This window comes from Schistocerca cancellata, chromosome 6 (assembly GCF_023864275.1).
Source record: "Schistocerca cancellata isolate TAMUIC-IGC-003103 chromosome 6, iqSchCanc2.1, whole genome shotgun sequence".
Lineage (NCBI taxonomy): Eukaryota > Metazoa > Arthropoda > Insecta > Orthoptera > Acrididae > Schistocerca > Schistocerca cancellata.
Genome location: NC_064631.1, coordinates 564,497,613 through 564,515,939, shown reverse-complemented (window position 1 = coordinate 564,515,939; position 18,327 = coordinate 564,497,613). Strand labels below are relative to the sequence as shown.

The window sequence follows — 18,327 nt, the reverse complement described above, 5'->3', positions numbered from 1 at the left end:
ATGAAGTAGTTCACCGTAAACGATCGGATGTCACTATCCAAAGGGCGCAATGTTCTGATATGAGACTGTGTTGTCATTGTGAGGTGGGATGATGAAGCGTTTGCTTAGGATCCAACGTGGCGCTTTAATCTCTTCCCTCCCTGTCTCTAATTTGCCGCTCTGTCCACCGTTTGTTTCCAGCATCTCTTCCCCCCCCCCACCCCCCCCCGCCCCCACGACACTACGTTTCTCCATCCTCGGTTTGCAAGCTGACACGTGCGCTGGCGGCACTTGTGCTGCTACTCTGCCTGTCCCCGAAGTCAGTTCGTTGTGTGATATGTCCTTGCTTTTCTTACTCAGACTCAAAGCGGCTACCCAAGCCTTACTAAAGCCCTAACCACTATCACGACTAGCCACCGATTACCTTTCTCCACTCTCGATAGATTCCTTAACGACACAGTCCCAGAAGTTATGCGTCTGTGTCAGAATTGTAATATGGTCTTAATCCGCTCAGTACAATATCAATAGACACAGTACCACAATTCTGACTTGTTAGGATGCTGCAATGCGGTATTTCGTTGGTGTTCTCGGAAACTCTTTTCGACGATACACCCCGTCTCAACCACACATGTCTTGCCACATTGGCAGGGTATCTGACAGACTCAGGAGCGATTAGAAAAAGGGCAGGCGACTCCTGTATGTAAGTACAGGCCCGCAAAATTATAGAGCGATATCCTTAACATCCATTTGTTGCAGAATTATTGAACATATTCTGTGTTCGAATACACTAAATTTCCCTCAGAGCGAAAATCTTATTTTCACGAAACAGCGCAGTTTTAGAAATCATCGCTCATGCGAAACTCAGTTTGCCCTTTTCTACATGAGGTACTGAGTACTACTGATAAAGGGCAATTGGCAGTTTCCATGATTTTCGAAAAGAATTTGCACGGTTTATAAGACTACGGGCTACTAGTAAATTATCAGTACACCAATAATATTACTGCTGCGAAAGGATACTAATTTGACTCTAGACGTGCGCTGTGGAAAGGTAACGGACTATTTTTGTCTCACTGAAGATTTCTGTAGAAAGGAAGGAGAAGTAGAACAAACGAAAATTGAACAAAGTTTCTGATAGTAATCAAGCAGATTGTAATTACGTAAAAGGAAATACTTGTCAGCCGAATTAGGCAAAGTGCTTAGCATGGTTCATAAGGAAATTTAACTACTGCGATTCACTTTGACTGATACTGCAATTCTGGTTTGCTGACAAGATAAAAGACAGTTGCACAGTTTAGCAAGTAGTGTAGCAGTGATTGGACATGAACTATACAGGAGGAGTATTAATAATTTTGACAACAACTGACTCTCAATAACACTTGCAACCTGTACATTAGCTCATTATAAGTAAATGAGTACTAATGTTGGAGCATGAATAACTTGAGAAAGGATTCTTTTTCAGTTTACTATCATTGAAAGAGTTATAAAGTAATTGTATCTTTGTTACTGATTATTATTTGTATTCTCCAGGAACATTGACTTCCTTATACTATTTAGCTCAGATGAGACTTGTCATAAATGAATCTAGTACAGAGTGAACAGTGGTCATTAGCTTTCTATAGTACACACTTTATATGAATGAAAGTTGTACTTCTTGAGTACGGTTTCTACAACATGAAATTTAAATCTGGCTCAACTATTAACAAGGGGACCCAAAAACTAGTCTATTATTAGTCTCAGGTGTAGGCCAAACATTTTATCCACAACACAATATTAGAAGCACTATCAACTATATAACATATGAAATAATGGACACTACTATCTTAATAAGAAGGATCTTTAAAGCGAATACTTTAAACCTTCTCTTAGTAACTGTAATTTGATGAAACTTTAACTGACCTTTGATGAAAATTGCGTGGAGTATTGCTAAATTTATATTCACTAAATAATTATGTGTTACCATTTAAATAGTTATAAAGTATCTATTTTATTGATTATTGTTTGTATTTTCAAGGAACATTCACTGCCTTACACTGTTTAGCTCGGATTGGACATGTGGTAACTGAACCTACTACAGTGTGAATAGTTGCAGCTGCTTGCTTAATGTAGTACACAGAGGCTATGAAAATGAAAGTTGTACTTCTTGAGTACTGTTATGTAATATGAAATTTAAATCTAGCTCAACTATTAGCATGGGGACCCAGACACTACTCTATTATTAGAATCAGATCTAGACCGAAAATTTAGTCACAACACAATATCAGAGACACTGTTAACTATATAGCACATGAAATAATAAAGACTGTTATTTTGATAAGAGCAATCTTTAAACTAAGAACTTTAAATCTTCTCTTAGCTATTGAGCTTTGATAAAACTTTAACGGTCCTTTTAAGCAAATTACGTGGAATATTTCAAAACTTATGTTCACTAAATAATTATGTACTTATCAACTTCACAAAATTTATTAACTTTTGTTAAGGAAGATAACTGCTTTTCAGTTCAGTAAAATAGGATACTCGGAATTATCGTAGTGCTTGGGATAGGACCTTGTCTAGGTAACGGGCTAAGAATAAAATACGGTGACTCAACATGAAGTTTGGGGAACAGAGACTTATTATTGAAAAAGAAACCTCATGGTTGATCCATGCAAATACACAGCACTCAACTATTAATTTGAGATGAAAGTGATGGCAGTGTCGTTCTTCGTGTAAAGGGCTCTGAAAATTCTCTTCTTAGTGTAGGATTTTCGTAGTACTGAACTAACGAATGTATTTCATGGAGAATAAGCCAGATTACTTCCGTATCAGAGGCTGTATTAAACAATCTTGCAGTTCCTCTCGCCTTTTGCAGTTCACCAGACGTGCGCACGTCGCCGGTTAGCCACCAACCGCAGGTCGACAGCCAGAGCCACCTTTTCCATTCCCGCCTAGCCAGTTCCGTTGCGGAGATACTTCCCTCCATGTTTTACGTAATTAAAAATTTACTGCCACTATGCATGAACTAGTATTACAAGTAAAATTTTAACATTTTTATTCTATTACAGTACCTATATTACTTTTTAAATTACATCCATATATTAATTACAATTATATAATTCATCATAAATAATTAATAAAAATTAGTTGAATGGTACATCGAAGAGCATGGTTATGCAGAAGTCACATTAACTAAAAATAGACAAAGAAGTTAGAAAAGACCATTGTAGGGAGTATCGACAGCAGTGTTACAGGTTCACCATTGTACACTGTTAACGAAGGTAGGAACATATGGAATCGCTTCCCAGATATGTGAGTGGCTCGAAGACTTCTTAAGTAATAGATCCCAGTACGTTGTCCTCGTCGGCACCTGTTCCCCATAGACAAGGGTATTGTCAGGAGTGGCCAGGGGGAGAGTACATAAATGATCTGGAGGACAGAATGGATAGCAATCTGCGATTGTTTGCTGAAGATGCTGTAGTGTACAGGAAGGTGTCGAAGTGACTGTAGCAGGATACGAGATGACTTAGACAAAATTTCTACTTAGTGTGATGGCTGGCAGCTATCTCTAAATGTAGCTAAATGTAGAAAAATGTGAGTTGATGTCGATGAGTACCAAAAACGAAGGAGTAACGTTCAGACACAACCTTAGTAGTATCCTACTTGACACAGTCTTGTCGTTTGGATATCCGGGGGTAACGTTGCAAAGAAATATGAAATGGTACGAGCATGTGAAATCTGTGGTAGATAATGTGGACGGTCGGCTTCGACTTATTGGGAGAAAATTTGTGAAAGTGTGGTTCATCTATAAAGGAATCACATATAGGACGCTGCTGCGACATATTCTTGAGTACTGTCCGAGTACTTGGGGTCCGCTCAAGGTCGGATTAAATGTAGACATCGAAGCAATTCAGACGCGGGCTGCTAGCTTTGTTGTCGGCAGTATCGTACAACAAGCAAGTATTACTGAGATGCCTCGGGAACTCAAATGGGCGTCCCTGGAGGGAAAGCAATGCTCTTTTCGAGGAGCATTATTGAGAAAATTTAGAGAAACGTCATTTGTAGCTGGCTGCAGAGCGATTCTAGAGTCACCAACGTACGATCAGGCAAGGACCAAGAAGATATGAGAAATTAGGACTCATACAGAGGCATATAGACAATAATTTTTACCTCTCTCTGTTTGCAATGAGAAGAGGAAAGGAAATAACTAGTAGCGGTTGTAATATTAGTATCTGTTTCGATAGGTTAAATAAACTTACATTCGATAATCTAACAATGCAGGCTCATAAAAGCCATACAATTTCTGTAAAAATTTCTTAGATCTTCGCTGAGCAGCGACCACCTGATATTTCAAAGAACATCTTACGCGCCACGGCGCAGAATACGAATTGTTCATAAGTTGTATCGATATCGATATTTTGTTTTTCATATTTTTGACAACTGAAGAATTGTAATCCTCTTCTGTTACCACAGTCCCGATATATTTTTTAAAGACGGCGGACGCGAAGGTGGCGCGGTCCGCAATCACGAATTAGTTATTATAAAATATTACTATTGTGCAGCGCTATGTAAGATTTTATGTGTGCATCTAAGATGAAATATCTAAGATGTTAAAGGACTTTATTTAAAGAAGCAGCCAGCAAGATAGAAAACTGAAATTGTATGGTGCCTATTGTTAGCAATACTGACGAAGGTAATGAAATTGGTTATTGTGCTCTCAAATGCTGTAGTGCCTGCTTATTACATAAAGTATTTCTATGCAATCTGTCTCCTATTAATGGCAACAGAAATACAGTTTTTATAGTTTTCATACAGCTACCAGGCACCGACTTCGTCGTAGCTACGGCAGAAGAGGCATAATCATTTACCTTGTTTGAGATTTAAATCCAATTTCTTTTAGCGTGTGGTGTAATATAGCAAAGGAAATTTCCAGCTCTGTCTGGTCCTTTAGGTTTCTCTGTTCCTAGTTGCTGTGTCTCATATCCGGTCGTGATCGAAAATTATCGCGACACAAATAAATTAAGTGGAAATGCGAACTCTGTTCTTAATCTTGAGAACGCTACGCCTTCTGCAAACGATTTCAGGTGACATATAAAGTGACAGTACTTAAGTTTTTGAAAAGTCTTTGCTCTTCCCGCCAAGAAGTGGTGCAAAACTCACAACATATTTCTGAATCTTCACAAGAGAATAATAATTTAATCAAAATACATATATTAAAAAAAACACTACACGGTACAGGGTACCCTCCGTGATGCAGGTACGGTGGGTTGTGGAGTTTGTATGCAGATGAGGATTTCCCTAGTCTGAGCAGTGAGCATGTTTTAGCCGGTGGGCAGAAGACTGTCCTCTGTAAACGTTTGCCAGAGATGTAGTCCTGTCTTTCCGGTTAATGCTTTACAAAGGGTAATACACGCAGTGGCTTCACCCTGCTGAGGTTCCTCTTGTTTCCATCTCTTGTGCAGTGGGTAGAGGAGGTAGTGCTCTCCCAATTTGTGACGTCTAGCCGCTCTTCTGGCATACTGTCCTCAAATGTTCAAGTTATTGATAGAAACTCTGATTGTCAGAGTGGGTGTGAACCCTGTGTACCTTTGTTTTGAGCACCCGGCACCCTACTCCATTGCTCTGTGTAGTGGCAGCTAAAAGCTGAGGTCAACATGCCGTCCGCTCTTCTTTATACCAGGACATCAATAAAGAGCGGCGGGGGGGGGGGGGGGGGGAGGGCACTCTATCCACTTCGACTTCGATGCTAAAACTTATGTTCATTTATATGAGACAGCTTGACTCTTTCGCATGGAAATTTGATGAAGGTACCGTCTACATACAAAAAAATTAAAACATGTATGTTCCCACTGAGCTACACCCAGGGCTTCCTCCTTGCAATGTTGCATATACATGTTGCCGACAATTGGTGGACGTGGACTCTATGGCTAGTCCTTCCGTCTGCCGTTAGTAGCGCTGGTGGTGGTGGTAAGTTCATATGGGACCCAAATGCTGAGGTCATCGGTCCCTAGGCTTACACACTACTTAATCTACTTAAACTAACTTACGCTAAGGACAACACACACACCCAGGTCCGGGGGAGGACTCGAACTTCAGACAGGGGAAGCCGCGCGAACCGTCGCAAGGCACCCTAGACAGCACGGATTCCCCGCGCGGCGCTGTTAGTAGTCTACCGTCGAAAAGAAAGTATGTCAACGTCATTATACAGTATACCCGATAAGGTTGGTCGTCGCTGTGTCAAATTTATCGTCAATAGGTTCTAAGGATTCTTGTAAAGTCACTCTGGTAAAAAGAGAGACAATGTTGAAATTCACAAGGATGTTGCTATCCTTAAGGTTAAAGTTTTTAATACGTCCATCACAATACGCAGAGTAGCGGACGTGATGTGAAATCTTACCGACGCAAGGACTAGGTAATTCCTGTAGGTATTCAGTGAATGAGTACATCGGGTACCAATGTTGCATAAAAGCACTCCGACTTTGTCAAATTTCAGCAGTCCATAAAGTCCGAGCAGAACTGGTGCCCTATGTTGTAGTTTCTTAAGAACCTCGTCTGGCAAGTCAGATTCTTCGAGGAGCACACAGATCTTCATTTCTACTCCTCGGTATGATCAGCCTCGGTCTTCCGGTATGTAATTTCTGCCCCCCCCCCCCCCCCAAATTTCTCAGTGTAATCCTGGTGAGGTGACACCTCACTTGCGTGACCTTTGTCAACTGATAAGACCACAACATCTGGCTCTTGTCTTCGTGCCTTACTGGCTGCTCTCTCCCTGTTACACATTTTCTATTTAATGAGTTTCACTCGCAGGAGAGCACGACAGATTTCGTGACGTGCTTCTTCAGCTGCTACATGGGAAGTGTTGCAGCAGCCTCTTCCACTGTGATGATGAGGTTCGTGATAGATGTGGATGCAAAATTGAGTCATTTCATAAGAACTGAATCCGTGTCCTTACGCAGTTGTTTGAAGGTGAGACTGATGACAGACTTTCAGAGGGCATCACTAGACTGTCCGTCTGATAAAACTTGAGTTTTTATGATTGACTTCCGATGTTCTTGTTTTGTGCAGAGTCCGCCTAGGTCCATATTAGACCATCAAACCATCCTCACATCCTGTGGCTGAACTGGTTGGCCAGCTGTTAATATTATTTGTGTAAATAAACAGCATTATTAACACTGGCTGACTGATGTTTCCGTCTTGGTAAGACTCATCGTATTTTGTACATAGCCCCGATGTCAGAAATGTCAGTTTTAGACTAAATAACAGGAATAAAGCTTTTGCTCCAAGTTATTAATACTGAGGCACTACGTTTTATTTGTGATAATACAAGTCATGAAGTGTAGCATTTAAGTTTTTAACGAGTAGAACTACTGTCAACAAAAACTACTTCCCTTGTCTTTCAAATTTTGGAACTGCTGAGGGAGGCGACTTCTACTAATGCACGTTTTAAAGATATTCTTCAAGGTTTGGCATTTGGATCAAATCTAGAGACATGCAGCAGTGTACTAAGAACATCAAAACACTGAAAACGCGTTTTCTGAAAAAAAAATACTGAATTAGAACGTTTTCTGTCTCCAGTATTCAGTTGGACTTGAACGTTCCAGGAGAGTATTAAAACGAAAAATCAGGGATAAAATAAAATGTTCAAATACTAACCCTAACAGCTAGGCAGTCTACACATGGCACTCCTTCTTTTCATGTACCATCCATGAAATGAAAGGGCAGAGTCTAGGGTATTGATACTGGTACACTCTGTACCCTTCCCCACACAACATATTATGGCTAGAAGACTGCAGATGTCAAAGTAGATGGACTTTATCGTCAATTAGTATTAAAGAAGTACGTAGCTCCATGTTTTGAGAAACACCCTGTGACTGAATCATTTACGTAACAGAAAGTAAAATTTTCGTTTTTAGAGATGGAAGTTAATGTATCAGAGCGTAAAATTTTTCCACGAGAAATTCTGACGCTATATTAGCTTCGCAAATTCAAAGTACCCTCTTTCCAGCTAAAAACTCTGCGAGTTAAATAAGAGCAGGTTTCAGGCTGTGACAGCTGACTCTGCTGCAGGGTACATCGTGACATCTACGTGTGTTGCAGCAGCGGTGGGCGTTAATTAAAACGGAACCGCACGGCGCAGCAGGGATACGGGGAGATGGGCGGCCCTCCTGGGCTGCGGCGAGACACCAGCTGTCCTCTGACACGGCGTGTCCTGTTCTGGATGGGATGGTGGCTGGGGAGAGGGGGGGGAAGGGGGCTGGACACGGGTCTGCTGCTGACAGCTGCGGCGCCCTGCAGAGGCGAACGCAAAATACCGACAACCTGCTCAGCCGAGTTTATTTGAGGAGGGGAGTCGATTGTGGAAGAGAAGCTAATGCCGTCTGCGTCGCGACTACGGTGGTAAGACCGATAACTGTAGGTAAATACCATATAAAAAGATATATTGGAATCAGATGCACAGGTTCGCCATGATACTCGATATTATTTACTTTAAGTAACAAAAAAATGTTCAAATGTGTAAGATCTTATGGGACTTAACTGCTAAGGTCATCAGTCCCTAAGATTACATACGACGTAACCTAAATTATCCTAAGGACAAACACACACACCCATGCCCGAGGGAAAGCAGGTGTTGACAGATGTGAAAATTACCGAACTATCAGTTTAATAAGTCACAGCTGCAAAATACTAATTCTTTACAGACGAATGGAAAAACCGTTACAAGCCGACCTCGGGGAAGATCAGTTTGGATTCCGTAGAAATGTTGCAACACGTGACACGTGAGGCAATACTGACCCTACGACTTATCTTAGAAGAAAGATTAAGGAAAGGCAAACCTACGTTTCTAGCATTTGTAGACTTAGAGAAAGCTTTTGACAATGTTGATTGGAATACTCTCTTTCAAATTCTGAAGGTGGCACGGGTAAAATATAGGGAGCGAAAGGCTATTTAAAATTTGTACAGGAAGCAGATGGCAGTTATAAGAGTCGAGGGGTATGAAAGGGAAGCAGTGGTTGGGAAGGGAGTGAGATAGAGTTTTAGCCTATCCCCGATGTTATTCAATCTGTATATTGAGCAAGCAATAAAGGAAACAAAAGAAAAGTTCGGAGTAGGTATTAAAATCCATGGAGAAGAAATAAAAACTTTGAGGTTCGCCGATGACATTGTAATTCTGTCAGAGACAGCGAAGGACTTGGAAGAGCAGTTGAACGGAATGGACGTGTCTTGAAAAGAGGGTATAAGATGAACATCAACAAAAGCAAAACGAGGGTAATCGAATGTAGTCGAATTAAGCCGGGTGATGCTGAGGGAATTTGATTAGGAAATGAGACACTTAAAGTAGTAAAGGTGATTTGCTATTTGGGGAGCAAAATAACTGATGATGGTCGAAGTAGAGAGGATATTAAATGTAGACTGGCAATGGCAAGGAAAGCGTTTCTGAAAAAGAAAAGTTTGTCAACATCGAGTATAGATTTAAATGTCAGGAAATCGTTTCTGAAAGTATTTGTATGGAGTGTAGCCATGTATGGAAGTGAAACGTGGACGATAAATAGTTTAGACAAGAAGAGAATAGAAGCTTTCGAAATGTGGTGCTACAGAAAAATGCTGAAGATTAGATGGGTAGATCACATAAGTAATGAGAAGGTATTGAATAGAATTGGGGAGAAGAGGAGGTTGTGGCACAACTTGACTAGAAGAAGGGATCGGTTGGTAGGACATGTTCTGAGACATCGAGGGATCACCAATTTAGTATTGGACGGCAGCGTGGAGGGTAAAAATTGTAGAGGGAGACCAAGAGATGAATACACTAAGCAGATTCAGAAGGATGTAGTCTGCAGTAGGTATTGGGAGTTGAAGAAGCTTGCACAAGATAGAGTAGCATGGAGAGCTGCATCAAACCAGTCTCAGGACTGAAGACCACAACAACAACAACAGGACTCTTTGGACAGGACAACGACAAAAAAAGTCATTAGATGATGTCTTTTATAATGTTTGTGAAGAATTTGATCATACGGATATTGATACTCTCTTGAAGAACTGTTTTTTTTATTATAATGAATAGGATACTACAAACAAATCTTTTGAACCGCACTTACCAAAAATAATGACAAATGTAGTCCATTAGTGTTGGAAGGTTGGAAAATTTTAGCAACGGTAACAAACAGAAATGGTTTCCCTCAGGATCCAATTGCGAGTCTTCGGTCATCCTTTGTATGGTCGTCTTTCCACTTAATATAAGACTGACTGGGGAAAAAAGATTAGTACACATGGAAAGAAGATGTTAATTTTGATCCGATGACGGCACACGCCACCTGGTGGATTGTAGATGTGTTGATAACGCTTTCAAGATCGTCCGCCAACAGATAGCTCAGTGGCATAGCTACAGAAGTGCTGTCTACCCTTTAATACGGAATACTCACATCCATAAGGTGCACACGTGTTAAGCAATCAGGCAACCATGCCACGGAGATGCACTCGTGCTTCCTTCAGCCAACTGAAAGGGGTCAAATTGTGGACTTCGGAAGGAGAGATCGTCTTATCGGAGAAGTGCCAGGCAAGTTGGGCGTGCTGCGTCAGTTAGTTGTACAACGATGTTGGTATCAGTGGTCACGTGGACATTCTCACACCTGTACACGAGATTCTGCACATCCACGCAGCACAGACGCTCTCCAGGATCGTCGTACTGTATGAGCAACAGTGGCAGATCGTTCAGTTACCACAGTGCGGATAAGAGGAGTTGTCAGCCCAGACGTGTCCCAATGAACTGTTGCGAACCGGTTATTAGCAGTGTGACTACTGGCATGCACGTCTTTAGTCCATCTTCCGCAGACGCCACAGCATCGATGTGCAAGGCGCGACTGGTACCGTCAGCGGATCACTTGGAAGAAAATGGAATGGCACACAAGTGATGGTTGTTTACGCGCACAATGTAGACCTGCTGCATTCATCCAACACACACTCACCACTGACTCCCCCCCCCCTCCCTCGTCCTCCCCCGGGCTTTATGGTCTGGGGTGCGATTTGCTACAACATCTACATCTACATCTACATCCATACTCCGCAAGCCACCTGACGGTGTGTGGCGGAGGGTACCTTCAGTACCTCTATCGGTTCTCCCTTCTATTCCAGTCTCGTATTGTTCGTGGAAAGAAGGATTGTCGGTATGCCTCTGTGTGGGCTCTAATCTCTCTGATTTTATCCTCATGGTCTCTTCGCGAGATATACGTAGGAGGGGGCAATATACTGCTTGACTCTTCGGTGAAGGTATGTTCTCGAAACTTTGACAAAAGCCCGTACCGAGCTACTGAGCGTCTCTCCTGCAGAGTCTTCCACTGGAGTTTATCTATCATCTCCGTAACGCTTTCGCGATTACTAAATGATCCTGTAACGAAGCGCGCTGCTCTCCGTTGGATCTTCTCTATGTCTTGTATCAACCCTATCTGGTACGGATCCCACACTGCTGAGCAGTATTCAAGCAGTGGGCGAACAAGCGTACTGTAACCTACTTCCTTTGTTTTCGGATTGCATTTCCTTAGGATTCTTCCAACGAATCTCAGTCTGGCATCTGCTTTACCGACAATAAACATTATATGATCATTCCATTTTAAATCACTCCTAATGCGTACTCCCAGATAATTTATGGTATTAACTGCTTCCAGTTGCTGACCTGCTATTTTGTAGCTAAATGATAAAGGATCTATCTTTCTGTGTATTCGCAGCACATTACACTTGTCTACATTGAGATTCAGTTGCCATTCCCTGCACCATGCGTCAATTCGCTGCAGATCCTCCTGCATTTCAGTACAATTTTCCATTGTTACAACCTCTCGATACACCACAGCATCATCTGCATAAAGCCTCAGTGAACTTCCGATGTCATCCACCAGGTCATTTATGTATATTGTGAATAGCAACGGTCCTATGACACTCCCCTGCGGCACACCTGAAATTACTCTTACTTCGGAAGACTTCTCTCCATTGAGAATAACATGCTGCGTCCTGTTATCTAGGAACTCCTCAATCCAATCACACAATTGGTCTGATAGTCCATATGCTCTTACTTTGTTCATTAAACGACTGTGGGGAACTGTATCGAACGCCTTGCGGAAGTCAAGAAACACGGCATCTACCTGTGAACCCGTGTCTATGGCCCTCTGAGTCTCGTGGACGAATAGCGCGAGCTGGGTTTCACATGACCGTCTTTTTCGAAACCCATGCTGATTCCTACAGAGTAGATTTCTAGTCTCCAGGAAAGTCATTATACTCGAACACAATACGTGTTCCAGGTGGGTATGCTAATCAGCGCTCGGTATGTGCAGAATGTTGGTAGATCGCTTCTTTAGCCATTTTGGCAAAGAAAAGTGATGTGTTGTTCCAGAAGGATAATGGTCGCTCACACCTTATCCGTGAAACTCAATGTGCTCTACAAGATGGCAGCAACTTCCCTGGCCAGCACGACCTCCAGCCCTGTCTCCAACCAAGTGTGTGCGGAATATGATGGGATGAGAGTTGACTCATGCGGTTCGTCATCAAATAACTCTTAATATACGTGGTTCGAGTCTCGATTGGGGCACACATTTTCAACTGTCCCCTCTGATGTATATCGACGCCTGTCGGCAACGCAGAGTCTTGATCTAATTATCATTTCATTCTAGAGCGCTACAAGGTCACCGATGGTATGTGTTCTTTCGGATATGTCCGAAAGAACAGATACCATCTTCATATGTCTTATAAACTACGTGAACTGCTCGAGTAGGCGTGGCATAACGTATCGCCGGATATTACACGCCAGCAGTACGATCGATGGATTTTTCAGTATGGGTCGATACCTTGTACCTCAGAAACGCTTGTGTTATTAATCCGTCAGTGTAATTATTTCATGTACTCCATATGCACTGTTACAACAATATATCTTGAGTGCATTGGAAGTGAAGCGAATTTCTGTCCTCAAGAAACTGAACAACTGCTATATCTTTTTGACCATTGTTTACAAAGATGTGGTGAGTATGTTGAAAAATAGTGTCATTTATTTGTGTCACTTCGAAGTGTATTGCAGCATTCAATAAAAGTTATTTGGCCTGCCATGATAATGTGCAGCTTACTTTTTGATATCCCCTCGTGTTATGTTAATAGGAACTTTACTCGTGAGCTCAGAAATTAATTTGCATGTATCAACATATTGAAACAAAAAGTTAGACGTGAGGCCACTGACGGTACTCCCGCCAACCAGTAAAGAGGATGACATCTTTTTACTGTGGACCCCCCAGGCCCACATTCAATTGACTGTGCAAAAATCAAGTATCTCAGAGGAAAAATGAAAAGAGCAAACACCAGAGAAAAGTACAGCAACTATAATTTTCTATCAGGCCTTCCAATGAGGGTGTAATTAGAATTTTTAAAAATAGATTTTGGACGGGAGAAGGAGGAGGGGGGAGGATTACAAGATTCAGTCGGCTCAGACGAATTTAAGCAGCCCACTATAAAAGTTGTTTAAAAACAAACGAAGTACAGAATGTGCTGTCATGACGTACCCCTTCCGCTCCCCACAAATCTTTCCCCAACGTTCCGTAACGGGACCGATTGTCATAACTGAGCACTAACCGGGTGACTTAGTTGGCCGATAATTCGCTATTTGAGCCAAAAGTGGTGGAATTTTGAGAAAAATTTTTAGAGAAACGCATCCATCGCGTTTGGACTATATTTTTGTTGATTAACACGATTTTTGAGCGACACTGACAAATCCAAGTGTATTTTTATGCACTGATTTTAATTTAATAATACTTATACTGATATTTATCGCTCCACAGCTTTAAGAAACACTGAAATGTGTGAGACCCATAGTTCTACCCGTCTCCAAATAACAATTCCTGTGTTAACATAATAAGCTCCTATAAATATACACTCCTGGAAATTGAAATAAGAATACCGTGAATTCATTGTCCCAGGAAGGGGAAACTTTATTGACACATTCCTGGGGTCAGATACATCACATGATCACACTGACAGAACCACAGGCACATAGACACAGGCAACAGAGCATGTACAATGTCGGCACTAGTACAGTGTATATCCACCTTTCGCAGCAATGCAGGCTGCTATTCTCCCATGGAGACGATCGTAGAGATGCTGGATGTAGTCCTGTGGAACGGCTTGCCATGCCATTTCCACCTGGCGCCTCAGTTGGACCAGCGTTCGTGCTGGACGTGCAGACCGCGTGAGACGACGCTTCATCCAGTCCCAAACATGCTCAATGGGGGACAGATCCGGAGATCTTGCTGGCCAGGGTAGTTGACTTACACCTTCTAGAGCACGTTGGGTGGCACGGGATACATGCGGACGTGCATTGTCCTGTTGGAACAGCAAGTTCCCTTGCCGGTCTAGGAATGGTAGAACGATGGGTTCGATGACGGTTTGGATGTACCGTGCACTATTCAGTGTCCCCTCGACGATCACCAGTGGTGTACGGCCAGTGTAGGAGATCGCTCCCCACACCATGATGCCGGGTGTTGGCCCTGTGTGCCTCGGTCGTATGCAGTCCTGATTGTGGCGCTCACCTGCACGGCGCCAAACACGCATACGAACATCATTGGCACCAAGGCAGAAACGACTCTCATCGCTGAAGACGACACGTCTCCATTCGTCCCTCCATTCACGCCTGTCGCGACACCACTGGAGGCGGGCTGCACGATGTTGGGGCGTGAGCGGAAGACGGCCTAACGGTGTGCGGGACCGTAGCCCAGCTTCATGGAGACGGTTGCGAATGGTCCTCGCCGATACCCCAGGAGCAACAGTGTCCCTAATTTGCTGGGAAGTGGCGGTGCGGTCCGCTACGGCACTGCGTAGGATCCTACGGTCTTGGCGTGCATCCGTGCGTCGCTGCGGTCCGGTCGCAGGTCGACGGGCACGTGCACCTTCCGCCGACCACTGGCGACAACATCGATGTACTGTGGAGACCTCACGCCCCACGTGTTGAGCAATTCGGCGGTACGTCCACCCGGCCTCCCGCATGCCCACTATACGCCCTCGCTCAAAGTCCGTCAACTGCACATACGGTTCACGTCCACGCTGTCGCGGTATGCTACCAATGTTAGAGACTGCGATGGAGCTCCGTATGCCACGGCAAACTGGCTGACACTGACGGTGGCGGTGCACAAATGCTGCGCAGCTAGCGCCATTCGACGGCCAACACCGCGGTTCCTGGTGTGTCCGCTGTGCCGTGCGTGTGATCATTGCTTGTACAGCCCTCTCGCAGTGTCCGGAGCAAGTATGGTGGGTCTGACACACCGGTGTCAATGTGTTCTTTATTCCATTTCCAGGAGTGTATAACTACGTAACTACAGAAGTGCGAACGTATTTGTACCTTACCATAACGCTAGTAGACGATTCAAAAGCGCTTTTCCTCTTCTTTCTTCTTACAAACTTATCCATAATTAGACTCTATCGGAAAAGCACGCAGCTAAAAACGAAAAATGTCAGCACTTACGTTTAATTGAACTCCGAATGCCGTATCCTGCTGCCTGAAGAAGTCCGTAACGGCATGCTGCATATCCTCGTCCAATAGGAGTCGTCGATACCTCAAGGTCTTTTTTAAGGGACCGATGGCCAGATAATGGCGTGGGGAGAGATCAAGACAATAGGGCGGGTGCTCGAGTGTCTCCCACTCGAATTGGCGTAACTTTTGCCTTACGACATTTGCGATATGCGGACGTACGTTATGATGAGGCAGCAGCACCCCTTATCGCAACACTCCACAATGGCAGGTTTCAACAGACACCATGCCCTGTGCAGTTATTCGTTCTCCGGTGGACTTCTACTAGTGTTATACTTATACGCATATGGTGTCTGTTCTTTCGGACATGTCCGAAAGAACAGACACCATATCCATATAAGTATATAGTTCTGGCAATACCGGCCATGACCTTCTTCTTCTGTGTGGATGCACACATATTCCCCGAACGTTTACGGGACTTGGTAAGAATGTCTTCCACGAGTAATGAGTGTGTTGGGTGGGGACACTACGAATGTACTGTGTGGACATATAAGGTGAGAATGTGGGCCTCGCGGGAGGCGTGTGTGAGATAGTTCCTGCAGTCGTACTATCCTCTGTGCCTTCGGTGGCTCAGTTGGACAGAGCGTCCGCCATGTAAGCAGGAGACCCCGGGTTCGAGTCCCGGTCGGGGCACACATTTTCACCTGTCCCCGATGAAAAGTATTAACGCCCGTCAGCAGCTGAAGGTATTAATATATAATTCTAATTTGTACCGGTGTTGGTATTCCCACAGCCAAGAAAAGAATAACAGCGCGTTGATCCTGTTTGGACGAATTTACTCATAATGTCGCCACAGTTCATGTTTCCGTGTTTACCCCATGCACATTGGAAAGACACTATTGCCACACTAATCCATTGTCCAACATGTCGGAGATAGTTGCATATAAGCCATAGCAACGCCCTCGAAAAGAAAGTTTTTGATCGTCCCTTCTATCTTTTAATTTCGCTACATGTCGTCTGTAATTTCATTTAGGTGATTGGGGGTCCGGACACACTGGAACCCCCTTTGCCTAAATCCTTTATATCAAGCAGACAGGAGGGGTGGTGTACAATGGGAAACAAACACGCAATTCGCGTGGTGATCAATCACACCAACAAGACAACATCACAAAGCATTCTGGCGAGAAAACTACTGGTTTTTCTGACAAAGTATCATCTGATAATCGGAATTTACCCATATTTCAATTCTAAAGTGGCTGGTTAGGCTTTATAAAGGTGCAGTTGGGTAAATATCTTTCCAGTTCCACGACATTTTACCGTTGGAATGAAATAAAATGTAGACAGAAACTGACGAAAAAACTTGAGAATAAAGCAGCCACATATGAATGACAGCTAAATTAGCTGCGTCAATGCATTTAACACACAAAGCATGGTGAGATCTCTCCAAAGGAAAACTGCATATGAAGCTCAAAAACTCTGCGCCTTTCCATTTCAGTAGTCACCGTAGCAGTCTCGCCACCGAACTAGTTTATCCTCCGTGCTAGCAATGCCTCTCCAGAAGTTGTTGTTCTCAAAGATATTACAGTTATCCGCCCACGAGTCGACTCAAAGATCTCTACACACTGCAGACTAAACAACAACTATCACCCGTATCTACGAGGTGCCATTTGCTAATTTTAGAGATGTCGTTCGCTAGGAAATGTGTAAGTATGGAACAGTTTTATCAGAATAATGAAGCGAAGGTAAACAGCCACATTTCATTTTCCACAAGATTAGAAAGATTGGTAGAAGTCGACGTCAGGGTAGATCTGTTTGGGTTCTGGAGAAATGTAAGAAAACCTGAGACCATATTGAATTAAAATTTAGAGAGAACGGTTAAAAACATTGTAGTTTACCGATGACATCGTAATTCTGCCAAAGGTGGCCCACGACATGCAGCATCAGTTGAGCGGAGTAGATAGTGTTTTAGAAAGAGACTATTGGATAAATATTTAAAATAGTAAAAGAAGGGTAACGGAATGTAGTTGAATTAAATCAGGCAATTTTGAAGGAATTAGATTATGAAATGAACCACTAATAAAAGCAGATGAATTTTGCTACTGCGATTGTGAATAACTGATCTTGGCTGAAGCAGACAGAATACAGGGTGTTACAAAAAGGTACGGCCAAACTTTCAGGAAACATTCCTCACACACAAATAAAGAAAAGATGTTATGTGGACATTTGTCCGGAAACGCTTAATTTCCATGTTAAAGCTCATTTTAGTTTCGTCAGCATGTACTGTACTCCCTCGATTCACCGCATGATTTCATACGGGATACTCTACCTGTGCTGCTAGAACATGTGCCTTTACAAGTACGACACAACATGTGGTTCATGCACGATGGAGCTCCTGCACATTTCAGTCGAAGTGTTCGTACGCTTCTCGACAACAGATTCGGTGACCGATGGATTGGTAGAGGCGGACCAATTCCATGGCCTCCACGCTCTCCTGACCTCAACCGTCTTGACTTTCATCTATGGGGGCATTTGAAAGCTCTTGTCTAGGCAACCCCGGTAGCAAATGTAGAGACTCTTCGTGCCCGTATTGTGGACGGCTGTGATACAATACGCCATTCACCAGGGCCGCATCAGAGCATCAGGGATTCCATGCGACGAAGGGTGGATGCATACATCCTCGCTAACGGAGGACATTTTGAACATTTCCTGTAACAAAGTGTTTGATGTCACGCTGGTACGTTCTGTTGCTGTGTGTTTCCATTCCATGATTAATGTGATTTGAAGAGAAGTAATAAAATGAGCTCTAACATGGAAAGTAAGCGTTTCCGGACACATGTCCACATAACATATTTTCTTTCTTTGTGTGTGAGGAATGTTTCCTGAAAGTT

The 18,327-nt window shown here is 43.2% G+C and overlaps 1 non-coding gene across 1 annotated transcript; it reads left to right on the top strand.

The window, feature by feature from the left end:
* The first annotated feature begins 16,057 nt into the window (after nucleotides 1-16,057).
* Nucleotides 16,058-16,132, top strand: Trnat-ugu (transfer RNA threonine (anticodon UGU)). The gene has a single exon. It is a non-coding gene; the product is annotated as a tRNA-Thr (tRNA).
* Nucleotides 16,133-18,327: the final 2,195 nt, after the last annotated feature.